The sequence below is a fragment of the Aethalodelphis obliquidens genome, unplaced genomic scaffold (genome assembly GCF_003676395.1).
Source record: "Aethalodelphis obliquidens isolate GAN/ISIS:26980383/991018 unplaced genomic scaffold, ASM367639v1 scaffold17, whole genome shotgun sequence".
Classification (NCBI taxonomy): Eukaryota; Metazoa; Chordata; class Mammalia; order Artiodactyla; family Delphinidae; genus Aethalodelphis; species Aethalodelphis obliquidens.
Window position 1 is genome coordinate 7,902,138 of NW_020837961.1, and position 18,857 is coordinate 7,920,994.

At 38.0% G+C, this 18,857-nt stretch overlaps 1 long non-coding RNA gene across 2 annotated transcripts; it reads left to right on the forward strand.

Annotated features, from left to right (window-relative positions):
- Positions 1 to 7,241: 7,241 nt before the first annotated feature.
- LOC113625951 (uncharacterized) lies at positions 7,242 to 18,056 on the forward strand. 2 transcript variants are annotated; one of them, XR_003434966.1, is made up of 4 exons: positions 7,242 to 9,084; positions 10,827 to 11,119; positions 14,057 to 14,161; positions 17,202 to 18,056. It is a non-coding gene; the product is annotated as an uncharacterized LOC113625951 (long non-coding RNA). The 2 variants fall into 2 exon arrangements; XR_003434965.1 differs by having other exon boundaries at positions 7,251 to 11,119.
- Positions 18,057 to 18,857: the final 801 nt, after the last annotated feature.

Sequence of the window (18,857 nt, forward strand, 5' to 3'; positions counted from 1 at the left end):
TACCACCTCATGTATAGTATAAGAACATTTCAATAGTTTACTTCCATTTCTCCGTTCTCTACCTTTGCACTTATTGTTGTAATACATTTTACTTTTACATGTTATAAACCACATACTACCTTGTAATTCGTTTTGTTTAACTACAGATTTTAATAGTAAGAAATTTAAAAGAAAAAATTCTTATGTTTAACCACAGAGTTACAATTTCTAATAATCTTTATTTCTTTGTATAGATTCATATGTCTATCTGGTATCATTTTCCTTCTGACCAAAGAACTTCCTTATCGTTTCTTGTAATGTGGGCCTGTTGCTGATGAAATCGTTTGGCTTTTGTATGTCTGAAAAGTGTTTTTTTATCTTTATTTATTTATTTATGTTTTGCGGTTCGCGGGCCTCCCACTGCCGCGGCCTCTCCCGTTGTGGAGCACAGGCTCCAGATCCGCAGGCTCAGCGGCCATGGCTCACGGGCCTAGCCGCTCCGCGGCATGTGGGATCTTCCTGGACCGGGACACGAACCCGTGTCCCCTGCATCGGCAGGCGGACTCTCAACCACTGCGCCACCAGGGAAGCCCTCATCAGAGCCTTTTGATGGCCACCTTTGATTCGAAGACTCCCTGACAGCACTGCAGACCTTTTCTCAGACTCCACAGCAATGGAGACTATTTCCACCTAACCTTCTTTCCCCTCTCCTTCATCCAGAGTCATGCGTGCTTCATGGTCCAATGGCTCTACCAGTGTTCCCAGTCTCTTTCTCTCAAAGGTATTTCCCTCATAACATCCTTGCATGTTTAATCCTGTCTTGGTGTCTTGGAGGAATTGCACCAACACACCAGATATGGTTAAAAACTCAAGTAGGAAATAAAAAAGGAAAACTAACTTTTCTCTACCTACACTACCAACTTATGTGAGAGCTGGTGTCTTTTGTGGGGAGAGAGAAACACATTAATATTTTATCCCCAATATTCACAGAAAAATATCATTCTCTTTTTCTATGACAATGATTGACAATTGTTACTGGATTATTATATCTGTAACTTAGTGATCCCATTAACATTCTGGGATTTGTAGCTATAAGAATATTTATGTAGGAATACCTTGAGACTTGAAAATTGTTTCAAGAATTCCTCTAGGGTAAAAAGATTCAAAACAAGTACTCAAGCCTATTTCTGACAGGCTTCAACTCTCATTTCATTCCTTGATCCTCTGGGTGTTGTATTTTGTGTTGAAACTGAAATATTTTGCTCTCACCTGGCAGCTCAAAGTAGCTGAGTCTAATTCTTGCCAACACAGAAGCCCATCCTAAAAGCCATCTCCTGTTTCCTCCCTCTTTATGTGATTTATGGAGTCTCCGATAGCGTCTAGCTGTATGGCAGTTAAAAGGCTAGACTCTAGTCCTAGGGGGATTACACAATTTTACAAGGTTATTAAGACAAAATTTATGTACAGGGGCGTTATAGGACTAGAGTTCACAGATTAGGGGGAGAAAAAACATCAAAATTTGGGTATTAAACATGGCAAAAATCCCAATTGTTATAACTGGCACTCAAGATCAGGTACAGGAGAGCAAAGTGTGGTATTTCAGAATATCCCGTATTGCTATCAAGCTGCTTGAAACCTGGCTCTATCACTGACTAACCATAGGACGTTTGGCAAGTCACGTTCCCTCTCTAGTTTCCTTATCTACGAAAATCGGAATGATAAAACGTGCGTAGAAGAATCAAATGCAAAAATATAGGTAAAGTGCTTAGCACTGTACCTGACGCAGTGTAACCACTCAGTAAAGGGTGGTTTTCATCACTAGTAAGGATACTTGTACAATTTTTCATCTGAGTGCTATACTATCTAGGCACTATGCATCTTGCATTGAGATCAAATTCTTTTGGTAAATTAACTTTTATTGTTACGAAAGAAGTACAGGAAAGTACAAAACAAATCAAGGGTGATGAGGTTCCCACAGTTCAGCACGTACACTTTCACTTAACGCCCATCCTTGATGTCCACCATCTCACTCCAGTTCTCCATGGTGTCCTTAAGCTTGGAGCTTCTCCACCCATCTTCTCCAGGGAATAGTTGTTGGGCAGGAGGGGAAGGGATAGGAGGTTGCTGGGGACTAGGGGAGCTGCTGCCTTGCTTGGATAGGAGAGGGGCCCCGGCCATCCAAGCATCTCAGATGCTTTCAGTCATTCCTCCATTTCCAGACCTGGACCTCACGCCCTTCTGAAGTAGATGGTGCTTCCGCTTGCACAGGGCGGATGCACTCACTTCTCGTCCGGGATAATCCCTTCTGCCAACTTTCAGGTGGTCACTTCTTCCACTCTGGTAAATTTATTACTGTTCCTCCACCTACTTGGCATCTTCTGAAAATCTGTTGCAATATACTGTTTTCTGTAGTTTTCCCTACCATTCTTTTGGTCCTTGTGTGTTAATACTTTTTTAAAAAAATTCCTGACCTATCATTTCAGGACGATTTGAAGGACTGGGAGAGAAGATAAACACATGTGGCAATCATTCTTCTTAAACTTGAAGTAGATGCCAGGTTCTAAGATCAGTTCATAAGGTGAAAGTTGCATTTAGACAAAATTAATCTTGAACTCGTATCGTATGGAAAGAAAAGTATCTTTAAATGTTAGAATCCCGGGCTTCCCTGGTGGCGCAGTGGTTGAGAGTCCGCCTGCCGATGCAGGGGACGTGGGTTCGTGCCCCGGTCCGGGAAGATGCCACATACCGCGGAGCGGCTGGGCCCGTGAGCCATGGCCGCTGAGGCTGCGCGTCCGGAGCCTGTGCTCCGCAACGGGAGAGGCCACAGCAGTGAGAGGCCCGCGTACCGCAAAAAAAAAATTAGAATCCTAGTCAGCCTGGTGAGATGCTTTTACTCTGAGAGGCACCTGGGACCTTAGGCACGGGAGTAGTACTCCCATTTTATACACCTGTGGAAACACAATTTTGTATATTGGCATGGCAAGTGGAATTACCCATACTATTTGTTATTTTTTATGCTTGTGCTTTTTCCCCTTAACTTCTAAGCCTTTGCATAAATAAAATGTGTGCAAGATGATAAAATTAACTCTGCTATAGATTCTTAAACCTCTCTTTAAAGAGACAGTTTGGTACAAGAGATTCTAAGCTGAACATATAGGCAAGGTTAAAAAGTCTTGACACGGGGATGGTGAGTTGGTAGGTGCCAGCTAAAGACCAAGAGCTAAAAAGTGACGGTGCCTGAACTGGAATCGTGGGCTCTTTCTACCCCGTGGCCCCCACTTCAGAGTTTAGAATCAAATTAAAATTGGGGAAAGACTTTGAGCAAGGGTTGTTTTGGTTTTCCAGTGCATGCCTAATAATGCAAATGAATTGTACTTTGCATTTTTATTTATATAATTTGAAATAAGACATTTAAAATGAGATAATTGTATTGTACAAGCACTTTATGTTTTGATTGATTCAGTTTCTTTACCTCATTTAGTCCTCACAATAATTCAGTAACATAAGCATTGTTATTACCCTAATTTTACTGATGAGTAAACTAGGGCTTAAAGGGGTTGAAGACTTTCTTCAGGTCATACAGTGGCAGGACAGGATTCTGTGACTTTTATCACCACTGTCCTCTGAAATGGGGGGAATCTCTGTTTATTTAAACTCAAACACTTAACAGAATATGATCATAATGACCAATACTTAAGCTCCAACTGCCTTTAAAAGTACAATAAGTTCATACCTCTTGGAATAGACAAAATTTTAGGGGCAAAAAGGGGAGGGTCTGGAGGAAAGAATATTCTGGACTTGCCACTGACTCATCAAAAATAGGAGATTATGGTGACAGTGAACTCACAAAGATTTTTGAACATCAAGGTAACAATTTTTCTCAAAATATAGCTGGACTCAGAATCACACTGATCTGACAGTGTTGTTTTCTAGACGGAAACTTAAAGAAGTAGTCATTAGAACTACTTGTTTTTTTAAGGTGTCCAGTTATATTTCAACTTTATAGTGTATCAGATTTATCCATACTAATGAAAATCTTTTTATATACTGACAATCTATTCTAAAACTATCTAAAAATGCCAAATCTGCCAATGATGGTAATAGCATCATTAATTAATTTTCTCACTTAAAATAATAGCCTCCCCTTCCCTTCTCCCCCTTCTGGTCCAACTTTAAGATTTATTTCAATCCATATTTTCAGCCTACATCTGCTATCAGATATAGAAAAATGACCCAAAACCTCAAGTGATATCCACGCCAGCTATCATATGTAATGAACACACTTTTATAAGCTGGCCTTTTTATACTTCTAGTTGACAGATAACTGTTTTATGAACAAAAACATAAATAATTAAAAATCATTTTGAATCTACATAAAGGTTTCCATAATAAGCCTTTGATGTGATTATCTCATGCCTTTAGCATTAATGAAACAGAAAGATTTTTTCTGATATAAAATAAAATAATATTTGGTATCAAGTAATAAAGCTATTTCACTCAGAAAATCACTAACTGGCTTAACTGGGTGTGTAATAATATTACAATGATCAGTTTCATTATATGATACTTTCTTGACACATCTACATGTTTTGAAAAATCAGAAATGTAATAATAAAATAATTATAATGAACTACTGAAGGAAATCTGCAGAGTACAGTATTAAGTATATCCTTAATACTGAGCATAATTCAGAAAGCACTTGTGGGCTTAAAATATGGCTTCTTTAGAAATATTCCTTATTATGTGCATTCGGTTGGAAAAATATGTTATGAAAAGTTTGGTGACTTTGACATGTTGCCATTGCTAAAAATAGTATCTGTCAGTAATGTCCTGGTGCTTTCAAGGACAACAGTCATCAAAGATTTTTCTTTTTACCTATAGCATTGCTTTTGCATGTGAAATTTAACTACCATCCACTTATGAATATTACTTTTTAAGCATGAATTATAATTGCTCATAAAACATTTCTGGGAAAAGATTGCATTAAAGTGAAAATACACCACTTATCATAGAATAAACAATGAAGCTAAAAGATTAGTACAATTAAATTTAACCTAAGTAGGTCTTAAAACACAGCACTTTGCAAAGCAGTTTGACAATATATGTATAAAACAGAGCCAAGAAACTAGACATAAACTGTTGATTACAAGGAGAATACATGCAATCCAACGCCTTTGGGACTCTCAGTTCCAGTCACAGATACAACCTTTAAACATACGGGCTAAAAATTTTCCCTAAGATGATCTGTGCTAAGGCTTTATATATCTTAACATTTTTTTTTAGTTTTAAAATAATGGCCCAATTGTACACAAACAAGCCCGAGTTATGATTGCAATTTTCAGATTTGATAATTGTTTAAAGCATTGATGTTATAATGACACATCCATTTTTAAAGGCCACTTAAAAGGAATATTTAAATCAATAAATGGTAATGTTTATGTGTAATTGTGCCTATATGCTAAAAGTACATACAATTTAAAAAATAATTTAGTTAAAATTTTTCATTGAGGTAACATTGGTTTACAACTTTATATAAGTTTCGTGTGTGTATTTCAACTTCGTTATACACTACAGCGTGCTCACCTCCAAAAGTTTAGTTTCCGTTTGTCACCATATAGGTGACCCCATTTACGTATTTTGCCCTCCCCCCAACCCCCTTCCCCTTTGTAACCATTACTCTGTTCTCTATGTGTTTGTTACTGTTTGGTTGGTTTGTTCGCTTCCTATTATTTATTTGTTTATTTATATTCTACATATGAGTGAAATCATATAGTGTTTGTATTTCTCCATCTGACGTATTTCACTTAGCATAATACTCTCAAGGTCTATCTATGTTGTTGCAAAAGGCAAGATTTCTTCTTTTTTATGGCTAAGTAGTATTCTACTGTATACATACACCACATCTTCTTTATCCATTCATCTGTTGATGGACACTTAGGTTGTTTCCATATCCTGGCTATTGTAAATAATGCTGCGATGAACATAGGGGTGCATGTATCTTTTCAAATTAGTGTTTCTGTGTTCTTTGAATAAATACCCAGAAGTGGAATAGCTGGACCACATGGTAGCTCTATTCTTAACTTTTCAAGAAATCTCCATACTATTTTCCACAGTGGCTGCCCTGACTTACATTCCCACCAACAGTGTAGGAGGGTTCACTTTTCTCCACACCCTCATCAACATTTGTTAATCCTTGTCTTTTTGATAATAACCATTCTAACAGGTGTTAGGTGATGACTCCTTGTGGTCTTGATTTGCATTTCCCTAATAATCAGTAATGTTGAATATCTTTCATGTGCCTGTTGGCCATCTGTATGTCTTCTTTGGAAAAACGTCTATTTAGATCCTCTGCCCATTTTTAAGTCAGGTTGTTTGTTTTTCTGTGGTTGAGTTGTTTGTGTTCTTTATGTATTTTGAATAGTAACCCCTTTTCATATATAGGTTTGCAAATATCTTCCCCCACTTGATAGGTTGTCTTTTCGTTTTGATGATGGCTTCCTTTGCCATGCAGAAGTATTTTTTTAGTTTATGTAGTCCCATTTGTTTATTTCACTTTTGTTTCCCTGGCCTGAGGAGACATATCCAGAGAGATATTGCTAAGACAAGTGTCTTGAGCATTGATATTGCATAAACTGATGTCTGTGTCAAAGGGCATGCTGCTATGCTTCTTCTAGAAGTTTTATGGTTTCAGGTCTTACATTCAAATCTTTAATCCATTTTGAATTGATTTTTGTGTATGTTGTAAGAGAGTGGTCTGGTTTCATTCTTTTGCATGTGGCTGTCTAGTTTTCCCACACTATTTATTGAAGAGACTTTCCTTTCTCTAGTGTATGTTCTTTGCTCCTTTGTCAAAATTAATTGTCCATATATGTGTGGGTTTACTTCTGGGCTCTCAGTTCTGTTTCATTGATCTGTGTGTCTGTTTTTCTGCCAATGGCATGATATTTTGATTACTATAGCTTTGTAGTTATAATTTGAAATCAGGGAGTGTGATACCTCCAGCTTGTTCCCCCCGCCTCAGGATTGCTTTGGCTATTCAGGGTCTTTTGTGGTTCCATATAAATTTTAGGATTTTTGTTTTATTTCTGTGAAAAAATGTCACTGAGGTTTTGAGAGCAACTGCATTGAATCTGTAGATTGCTTTAGGTAATATGGACATTTTAATGATGTTAATTCTTCCAATTAATGATCACAAAATATCTTTCCATTTCTTTGTGTCTTCTTCAATTACTTTCAACAATGTCTTATAGGTTTCAGCGTACAGGTCTTTCATCTCCCTGGTTAAACTTATTCCTAAATTAAATAATTTAATCTTATCAAGAGGACTAGACAGAAATTTTTGGTCAAAAGGACAGTGTCCTCTAGGATAAAAAAATCCACCAAATAAAAAAGAAATTCACTTAGCATTTTTGAGAAATTCATTTCTTCATCATTAAAGCAAATGCATGTTAAGTTTTTCTAATTGAAAAATGTAGTTTATACCCAGAGATTCTATGAAAATTGGATATTAGATAGCCTTATATTAACATATCAACAGCTTATTAGTCATTTCTCAGGTGCTTGGTATTCTTATTTCTAATTAGCATCCTTTTATAACATAATGATCTTTTAATATCTTTGATATAAAAAGCTGGTCAGACTTAAAAAATAACCTTTATGGTCCTTCACTTTTTCTATTTAACATTTTGATCTCTGATATGCACAAAAGACTATAGTGGACCCTTGATCAACGTGGGTTTGAACAGCTCAGGTCCACTTATATGGTGATTTTTTCTCATAAATATGTACTACAGGACAACACAACCTGCAGTTAGTTGAATCCACTGGTGTGGAACCATGGACAGGAGGGCCAACTGTAAAGATATACTCAGAATATTTGACTGCGTGGAGGGTAGGCATCCCTAACCCCTGTGTTGTTCAAGGATCAACTGTATTTGTTTTTAAGTCATTTCATGGTGATAAGACTTGCTTCACTACTAAACTGTAAATGAGGTGACCATTCACAGTGATTAACAGCAAACCTTCTGCAGCCAGACTCCTTGAGTTCAAATCCTAGTTTTGCTACTTAATAGTTGTGTGGCTTTGATCAATTACTTAATCTCTTTATGCCTCAATTTTCTCAGCTATAAAATGGGGATAATGTTGATAATAATTCTTACCTTGTAGTGTTATAGAAGGAATTAAATGTATTAATACAGGTCAAACATTTAGAACAGTGTCTGGAAACTAGTAAGATCTAAAAAAAAATCCAAGCTATTATGAAAATTTATTCTTACAATATTTTATTGCCAAGATACTATCTCAGTCAGCTAGGTAAAAATCCATCTTAGTCAGTATCTCTACATTTCCTGATAGTTTTGGTGAGCTGTATCTGTTTATACATGTGATAAATGCCCTGTGTGACATTTCTTTCAGTTCCTGGTCCTTGACAAAACTACATCTTGTGTATTCACTGATTTTTTTTTTACAAGGGAATATATATTGTCATGGGGTGAATTCTGTCCTCTTCCAAAGATGCACTGAAGTTCTAACCCCCAGTACCTCAGAATATTACCTTGTCTGGAAATAGGGTCTTTGCAAATTTAATCAGGTTAAGAGGAGTTCATGAGGGTGGACCCTAATCCAATATGACTGGCGTCCTTATAAAAAGGGGAAATTTGGATACAAACACATAGAAGGAAGCAGATGTGAAGATGGCCATGTGCCTAGAGTGGCACATCTACAAGCTAAGGAAAGCTAAGGATTGTTGGAAAACACTACAAGCTAGGAAGAGGCAAGGAAGGATTTTCTCCTGTCAGAGAGAATCAAGGTCCTGGGACACCTTGATTTCAGATTTTTAGCCTCCAGAAGAGTGAGACAATAAACTTCTGTTGTTTTAAGCCACCTAGCTTTTGGTACTTTGTTAGAGCAGCCCTAGGAGACAAATACAGGTATCATATAGATTTATCTACATTCTAACTAGACACTGAGGAGGCTGCAATTAATCATTCCCTCATTTTTTTTCTTAAGGGTCATGAACTATGGATTTGAAGAAATAAATCCTTAATTTCTAGGTGTAAATGAACTAATGCAATTATTTTTGATCAGTGAGTGGAAAACAAGATGGTGAGTGACTGAACAGTGTCACAGCAACGTGATTGGGCCTAGATTTATTTCCATTTTCTACTGATATACTTTCCAAGGGATACCTTTATTAATGCTTTTTAAAAAACTACCACTGCTATCTTCTAAAATGATCTACTTTTATATTCTGGGAGACAAATGTACCTGTTAAATAAACTGTCCTTAGCTCCTTAAGTACCCATCACACTGATAGATTGATTTAGCAGGGAATTAATAGATCAGGTAGTTGAACTGCTTTACTTCTCACAGGAGGAAACTAAAGTCAAGAGAGGTTAAGTAACTCGGACTTGTGATGCACAGTCTAGAGGCTGTACTTATTATAACCTTTTTTTCTGCATCACATCACTAAGGACTTAAACGTAAGTTAAATCACATTTAAAAGATCAGATTCTTCTGGATCTTTTTTATATCCTCTTCATAGCTTGTAGTATTAGTGGCCTACCAAGGGGAAGTGATAACTGTTTATTGGGGAGAATGCTTGTTTGCCAGTTATCTTGAATCTGTAAACAAACTTGCTATTAATAGTTGAGTAGAATGTGGGTATATATGTGGGTATATATGACTTCCCTGTCCTTGTGATAGCCATAACACATCGAAGCCAGTGCATGTGAAGTCTACACTGTTTTCTAAAGGCAGAAGCCTTCCTTAGGGTGGTTAAGTCAGTAGGAATATTTCTAAATGGGGCATCAAGTAAAGACTGGTCCTGAGTTTCAGAAGCATGTAGACATTTTTAGTACGACCTCATATCCCATCATAGCTGACTTTGGAGGCACTGGGTGAGGAGGTCATGAGAAAGATCAACAAACCAAAATAAAAGAGAATCTAAGTAAAACTACCAAGATCAAAAAAAAAGAGAAAAAGGCATAACAGCTTTAATAAATGACTTTGTCTAGAGCTATTAGTCAATTCATAGCTCGAAGACTCAACCTGGTAATTAACAGTTTAATTAATATCTACTAATCTACAGTTACTTAGGGACCTCTCATCTTCAAATATTTGCTTCAAATATTATTAAACTTACTTTCTGCCAGAAATCATGCTAATTACCTTACAAAACTGTAAGAAACTATAAACATTATCCTCATTTTTACAAGAATGAAAATGAAGCTAAGAGAGTTTAAACAACTTGCTTTATGTTGCATTCTTAGCAAACGATTGGGCCAAGATTTAGACTTAGATCTAACTCCAATGACACTTGCATTCATGATCTAATCAGAAGGTTGATAGAATCCCTGACTGGGCATCTTTCCGTCTCCCTGCTGTTAGGTAACATATGGGCCCTCCTGCTGGTTAAGCACTTGGGTCATTCTCTTCATCTGAGGTCAGTTTTCAATATAATCCTTTCTTCTTTCAGGCCTTAGGGATTTGGTCTGCTTACTTTTCTTTTTTCCAGCTGTCACTGATTCTCCCTCCTGTGATTCATCTCCTACTAGAATTCTGGAACAGAATACAGATTCCCTTTTTTTTCCCTCTTTCTGTTATTTCTGATTAAAAAAAAAAACAATCTTCAAATTTTTAAGGAGAATCTCACTAGCAACTTCAAGTTGCAATATAATGATATTACAATTGCTTCTGTGCTTCACTAGCAAAAGGTTACTTTTGCTACTGATGTTAAATTTACTGTTCATAATTATTTTTGCATATGTTCTTAGACACTTATAAGGCAATAAGTAGAATTTTAGTTTGACTCAATTACAATTTCATAACCCTTGCTCTTTCTGCAGGCGTACAACTGTCCTGATTTATCTTGCTATAGCTTATACTTGAGAGATACTAAAAGACATTATTGAAGATTATATTATCAAGATTTACATCTTAAGAAATAACTAAAGACAAGAGACCTGAATATGAGGAAGTTCAGAAAACGCCCGCCTATTAGCCAACTTTGCCTTTACTGAGACTAGTATTTATGGAGCACTTCAAGTTCTAAATGCTTCTTATATAAAAAGCCATGATGATGATTATCTACACTTTACCGATGGAGAAATTGAGGCACAGAATCTGCCCAAGAATACTAGTAAGTGATGGGCCTAAGATTCAAACCCAGGTCTGTATAAACAAATGCATTCAGCAGATTTTCAAAAATGTGGTATATGAACACAAATCTTGAATATTATGTAAAGAACAAATTTCATTTTCTGTATTTTTTATCCTGCAGTTCCTCTGGATCTTAATTCGCTTTCACACTCGCAGTATCACCCGATGCTTTGGAAAAATGGATCTCATTTTACTTAAAAAAATTCTACAGTTAAATAATAGATGAAATGCTTTGTTAGTGTGGCTTTTTTAGTTTAGTCATTGTGAGGCTAGCTGGTTAAATAATTCTGTTGAGATCCGTGGTTTAAATTAGTATCTCCGAATGTAAACTCTTCTTAAAAACGTACACTTGCCACTTGTCTCCTGGGTTCTTTGATAAATGCAAGTGCATAACACATATGTGATAAAACTTCAGATATACCATCCATTTTACAGTCCTCTCTTATAAACTTTACCAGCTGAAATGTTCTTACTACCGTTGAGTGTTTTTTGGATGTATTCAATCCAGGAATACTGAATAAATTAATAAGTTTTATAGATTTGTTTTTAACTATTGTCTCTTTTTGAGGAAAAGGGCAAAAATGCCCCTCTTCCTAACCCCAAAACAAAACTGGCATTGACCTCAGAACTCAATATTTATGTTTAATAGACAGCTGTGTATAAATGTGTTTAGTAAACTGTGCATAGTTCTTTTAACACAATGGCTCTAGAATCTCAGGAAAACGTTTTTTAAGGAGAGATTAAAATGAAGATTATTAGCCAACAGTAGTAGTTCATTTTACAGTAAAAATATATTATAGTGCATAAAATGGCTCTCTACTCAGTCATAAACTTGCTTGAAAAACTACTATGTGTAGGGCGCGGTCAGCTAACTGCTACGCGGCAGGAAGCTGAAATAAGCTGAGTCATCCTTCCTGTGGCCACTGCGCTTGCGCTAAGTATACTAATGAGGTTTTAAAGTAGCGACCTATCCGATGCTGGCTCACAAATCGCACCATCGGCGAAAGCCAATCACAGAGCGACACATGTTCTTAATCCCTATATAAGCAGACTGCTATAGGATTGCGGGGTCTTCCTTCCATCTTTTCTTTAACCAAGCTGTGCTCCAATAAAGTGTGATACGAGAAGAATCTTGCGTGTGGCGACTCGTCATTCTGCTGGTCGGAGGCGGCTCGCCGCAACTATGAGCTTATGCGATAGGTAACATTGGTCTAACAGGCTTATCTTTTATCCCATTTTGTTAGATTATTAAAAAAAATTTTTTTAATACTTTAAAAATAGAACATATAATTAGTGAATGGGAAACATTTGAAGGTTATTAATAACAGCCAAAAATCAATGATGTTATTCAACTCCAAGACCATTTTGGGGGGAAAATATTATCTTATCAATATCTGTTCTTTAATGAGATATTTTTTCCCTCTGTATCTATAGTCAGTTCAAGTTCAGAAAACTGCCTTTCAGAGGGAGGAAACTGAGAGGGCTTTGTTTGTGGCATTTTTAAAAGACTCCAAGTCATAATACAGATTATCCTTGTGGAAATGTCTACATATTATCCAACATCTAGAGCTGTGCTGACCACATTTCAAGTTCCTAATTGCAGAGAGAAATTTCTGCCACCACTGCAGAAAGTTCTACCGGATAACACTGCTGCAGAGAGTCAGAAATGGTAGTAAATATTTTAGTTGTTAGACAGCTTATCAGTATACATCCAGATATTTGGTAACATATAAAAGGAACTATGAGTTATTTTCCCCAAGAAATTTAGAGCTGACAAAAATAACTTACAAATTCATTTATCAAAATTTTAATAAAAATTCATTAATATGCTAGGCACTAGGTTAGGCAAAAGTGAATGAAGTGTGATTTTTTTTTTAACCCTGAGTGATTACAGTCTTGTGGATAAGCTGGACAAGTATCCAATCACTATATAATGTGAGTTTTGCTCTAATGAGATCATATACTAAACAAAGAAGGTATTAGCTCTGTCTGGAGGAATTGCGGAAGACCTCAAATAGGAGATGATAGTTGAGCTATTATATTAAAAAGCTATTTTGAAAGGATGTGAAATAGGAATACGAAATAAAAGGCTTCATCTTTCTTGATGTCTGTATAGGTAAATTTGGGACTAGCCCTGAACCTGAGGCAGGACACTTCACCAACATTTTGTAGCCTGCACTTGGGAATCTATATCCACTGAATACCATTCTAGAGCCACATACCAGGTTTTAGGGATATGACTCGGCCTAATGTACAGGTTTTTTTGGGAAATCCCAGGCTACCAACTAGAGCTGCTATAACCCACAGTGTGATAGACATGAAGGGATTAAACAGTAGAGCCTGCACACTCCCGAGCTCCTGCTGCCAGGCCACGATGAATGGTATAACCTGGGGGATGTCGCAGGGCTGCAGAGCAGGTGGCTCCATTCTCAGCGGGACTCTTCTAGGTTTGTACGTGTCCCTCCCGCCATCACAGCTTGGGGGGATGCAGGTAACGCCCCAGGGACTGTGCACTGGGAGAATAAACGAGTGGGGGCTCAGGCTGAGGGCACTCTCTGATGGCCTTCCCGCACGAACGTAGTAGGGCAGGTGGGAATCCTGGAGGTGGGTAAGGGGTCCAGGGAGTATCAGAACAGAGACTTTACTATACTGGTTAAACACAATCACCAGTTCCTTCAGCGAGAAAGACTGGAAGTTATTTAGCCATTGTAGTATGTCGTCTATAGATTGCTATATGTCTTTGTATCAGTCAGGGTCCAATCAGAGAAGCAGAACCATTAGGAACTATATCTGTAACAATCAGAGATTTGTTATAGAGATCGGATTTTATGCAATTGTGGGAGCTGGGAGCTCAGGAGGAGGGACTGAACCTTGTGTCAGTTCTGTGTCTGATGTTGAGGGAATGGGTGTCTTGCAGAAGCTGGGAGCCTCCGTCATGTCGCTAAACACACTCCAGGCCCAGGAGCTGGAAGTAAGGAAGAGGGTCCTGGGAAAGATGAAGCAGCTACTTTCCACCAACGAGGTAAGAAAGCAGATAAATGACAACGTGTGTGAGCTACAAAAATAGCTGCGGCTTCACCTCCGTCCTCCAAATCTCACGCAATAATCTCTCCTGGGCCTAACCAGAGATACACAGGAAAGAGAGCTCTAGGAAATGCAGTTCAGCCCGGCCAAGCTGACACACTGCAAAGTCAGCACCTCCTTAGGGGACGGTGTTTCGGTCACAGGCAACAATCTCTGGTTAACTTCATAGAACCATGTGTTAAAACAACCAAAGACCGCTTTAGGTATTTATAGAGAGAAATACTTAAATGGAGTAGATTCTGACGATTCTACTTGAGTCTGGTGCTCCAAGTGGGCAAAACCAGATAAGTATCACTTCTTAGATGATTTTAACTTGGTGAGGAAAGGCCTATGGAATGTTGACCTTCACAGCCACATAGACTTGGCTACTTTCCTCGTGATGGCTAAAATTACAAATCATATGTAGATTTCTTCATAAGTATGCAAAATTAACTAAGTAGGAGAAAATGCCTAGATAAAATTCTTAGGTATTTATTGACAGGTACCCATGACGTTGGGAGACTTCCCTGTGCATGAAAATTCGTATGAACCACATAAATATATCTCACTAAACTCAAACTAAATGTATCCCCTACTCAGCCTCTGCTTAGCTGGATCTCAAAATGCCTAGGCACTCTAAAAGCAATGAACCTGAAGGGAAGTAGGAACTGAAAGAGATAGTGGTCTTAACTGATTGTGGTTTAAATTTCTCACTTTGTAAACTTTATAAAACTATCTAAACATGTAAAATCATTACCAAGTCTCTTGGGAACCATGAAAGTGAAGTACAGTCATCCTTCTGTATCTGAGAGGGATGGGTTCCAGGACCCCTAGAAGATGCCAAAATCCACGGATGTTCAAGTCCTTTATGCAAAATGGTGTAGTATTTGCAATATAACCTGCACACATCCTCCTGTATACTTTAAATCATCTCTAGATTACTTATAATACCTAATGAAATAGAAATGCTATGTAAATAGCTGTAAATAGAATGCAAATGCTATGTAAATAGCTGCTATTTACAGGAGTATGGCAAGTTCAAGTTGTGCTTTTGGGAACTTTCTGAAAAATTTTTTCCTGAATATTTTCCATCTGCTCTTAGTTAAATCGATAGACGCGGCCCCTGTGGATATGGAGGAGAGCAGCTGTACACAGAAGCTTAAGCTTCTTTAGGTCTGTGGTCAATCTGCCTCTGGCTCATGCTTTATTATGATTAACTGTGAAGTCCCTGAGATCATCACCCACACCGCTTAGCACAGCTCTTAGCACATGTTTGTCTCTTATTAAAATTTGTGGAAGGCAAAATAAAATGAAGGGGAGAGAGAAAGAAAGAGGAAGAGAGAAGGGGGAGGGGGGAGAAGAGCAAGGGAGCAGGGAAAAGGGAAGAAAAAAGGAAGATAGCAAAGAAAAAGAAAGGGAGGAAAGGAGGAAAGAAAGAGAGAGGGAGGCAAAAGGGAAAAAATGTGCAAGTCCATTGAACCAATTAAAGACAAGTCCTGGACCAGATTCCAGGTAACTAGTCAGTTCCTTGAGAAATGAAATAAAGCCAAGCATATATTTTGTAGACCTATACTTTAATCCATGATCATAAAAGTAGTAGAAATATTCTGTATCATATAAATGTTCATTAGAGCATGATGTAGAAAAATAATAGTTATGAGAGAAAAAGAGTGTTTTATTCTTTAAAAATACCTTATACAAAGCAGATTTCTACAGATTGGTAGGGTCTTAATGAAGGTTTATTTTTAGAAGTTTTGATGTCTAATATTTCCTTGTTTAGTGATCAAATATAAACTATATCAAGGGTCAGGAATGATTATTTTGGAGTCTCTGAATCCCAAGGGGCCTGTGGCTCGAACTCAAGTGGTCTGTCAACTCAGACAGGAAAAAATAACAATTTTTTCCAATAATTTCTAGCTGTAGTTTAGCATGTCCTTCAAGTATGAACGGAGGCAGCAAACAATAACGTTAGCCTGTGACACATTTTCAAATCACATCACATGTTGTCAATATCTCAAATATGTTGCCTCTATTTACTAATTTGAGATCATAGTAGTTATTAGACTGGCCACTAGATGTTGTTCCTTAATGTGTTAATGAAGAAGCATACATGTCAGTCTATTTCACATTTGTCATTTTAAATCTTTTGGTAACTATATGTCAATATAGTTTCTAATTCTAGTGTTTTATTCCATACACTTAAAAACATTATTACAAAAGGGGTACATAGGTTGCCAAAGAGTCCCATGTGCACAAAAAGGATTAAGAAACCCTGCCTTTTGCAAGGACAAAATGTCTCCTTCATTGCAGTATTTTTTTCTGGTTAGTATTCTAGAGATGAGAATGGAAAATAATGGTGATTACAGGCGTAGTACACAAGGTGGCAGCACATCACAGTTTAATTTCCCCAAATCAAATCCCCTCATTCTCGGCGGTATCTGGATGCTTCAGTGTAAACAAGGAGATGACTAGGATGTAATACATTTTCAAAAAATAGCCTTTGATACTTTCCGCCTTCTAATGTATATTGGTATGCTCTTTTTGTGTGTGTGGTATATTGCACACATTAAAAAAAAGTTTCTCAGTTTGAGAAACAGAATAAGAAATGAAGTTAAATTATTTTCAGGATTTTCTCTAAATGTTTCCTAAAAACAAAACGAAAAACCCCAGCAAAATTCAAAGAACCAAAAAAGACACTACCCTTATGAAGAAAGACTTTTTTCTTAGTATAGGCACCATGGTTTCATTTACACTAATCTGTTCTATGTGCCCAACGGGTAATTGGTGAATTACATAAAACTTTTTCCACCGGCATACACCATTTGTAATCACATAGCCTCTCTGGTTTAAACTTATGAGTTTTTTTTTAAGTGAAAACAAAAGGAGCAGGGAGGTAGATGTGGTAAAATGCTCTTGGGTGGAATAGGTTGAAAATTGGCTGTGATGCCTCATTTCTCCCATGATACCTCCAGTGTTTCCTTTTGCTTTCCTTTTTTCAGGACTGGGCATGGAGCTCACGTGGGCACCTCAGGGAATAACGTGCCTGGAAGAGCCTTCTGGAAGGATGTGAGAGTCATGAGAACGAGACCTGGAAAGCTGAGCTGCCCCGGCCGGATAGAGCCCAGGAAAATGAGGACCCAGCCAGTCTGCTCCCAGACAGACAAGAGAGGCCAGCTGAGGCCGGGAGAATCACACAGCCTTAGTCTCTGAGCTGCACCTGATTCTAGCTGTATGAGCAATAAACGCTTATTCTTTTTAGCCACTGAGTTTTAGGGTAGTGTTTTAGGCAGCATTGTTTGTAGAATAGGTAAGTGTTACAAACTATTCTTTATTACTAACTAAACATGAGCGCATGCCCAACCCAGGTGATACGTTTTAACAAAATGTAGAAACTATGAAATACCTAGCGTTCTATTGCATCAGCTATTTTGGCCTGTGTGATGTTTCCTGAGAGCCTCTAGCCATTTAGTAAACCTAGTTTTGACTTTAGGTACAGGAACTGGGGGTGAAAGAAGAAATTGAGTATGGCCATGGGGAGGAACTGTTATAATGAATGTTTGTGTCCCCGCAAAATTCATATGTTGAAACCCTACCCCCCAGTGGGTCTGTATTTGGAGATAAGGGCTCTAAGGAACGAATTAAGGTTAAATAAAATCATAAGGGGGGTGCTCTCATAGAATTGTCTTCGTAGGAAGGAATATCAGAGATCAATCTCTTTCTCTCTCAAGCCCTGTGTGCACACAAAGAAGAGTCATGTGAGAACACAAGGCCAGCTGCTTACAAAACATGCCTCGGAACGAAACCTACCTTGCTGGTACCGCGATCTTAGACTTCCCAGCCTCCCAAACCGTGAGAAATAACGTCTGTCGTTTAAGCCGCCCAGTCTGTGGTATTTTGTTATGGCAGCTCCGTTGACTAACAGAAAGTGGGAAGACAAAATAGAGGGAAAGTCATGATGACTCGTAATTATGGTTTCCCAGCATTCCGACGACTTAACAAATGTAATTTCATTTAGTCTCCCACCACAGCCCACTGGGGGGGATACTATTCCTAGCATCCTCATTTTATTCACAGATCAGAAAACTAAGACAAAGAAAGGCTAAGTAACATGACCAAGTTCTCATGGTTAGTAAGTGGCCGAGTTGGAATTGGAATCAAGACGTCTTGTCTCTAGAAGCTGTGCTCTTAATTGGTACTTTATACTGGCAAATGAAAGCGGGGAAAGAGAGAGGAAAGAGAAAGTGGTTTATAGGATGAGCCCAGGGCTGGTGATCAGAATCTGTTGTCGTCTCCCAGGCCAGCTTTCCCTGACTCAGAGTTTACTCCTGAGGGATACATCTCCAAGCTGGGTGTCCCTGGAGGCCCAGCGCACTGTGACATCTTGTCTGTGGAGATCTGCACAGGACTTTGGAATATGTCCTCCATTCTCTTCTTCCATTGCTTTCATAGACTGAATTGCTAAATTTTTTCAGGACCCCTGGGCCCCCACCCCCAAAAGCTGTCTTTGGGTAGAAAGAGGATCACGTCAGCCTTGCTAGACTTGATGATATATGCTGTGTAGTCTGGTACGTGATGACACACTGCCACATGCAGCATGCTGCTCTGATGAAGATATGAATAGGCATGTTTACTATCGTAAAACAAAATTCTATGTA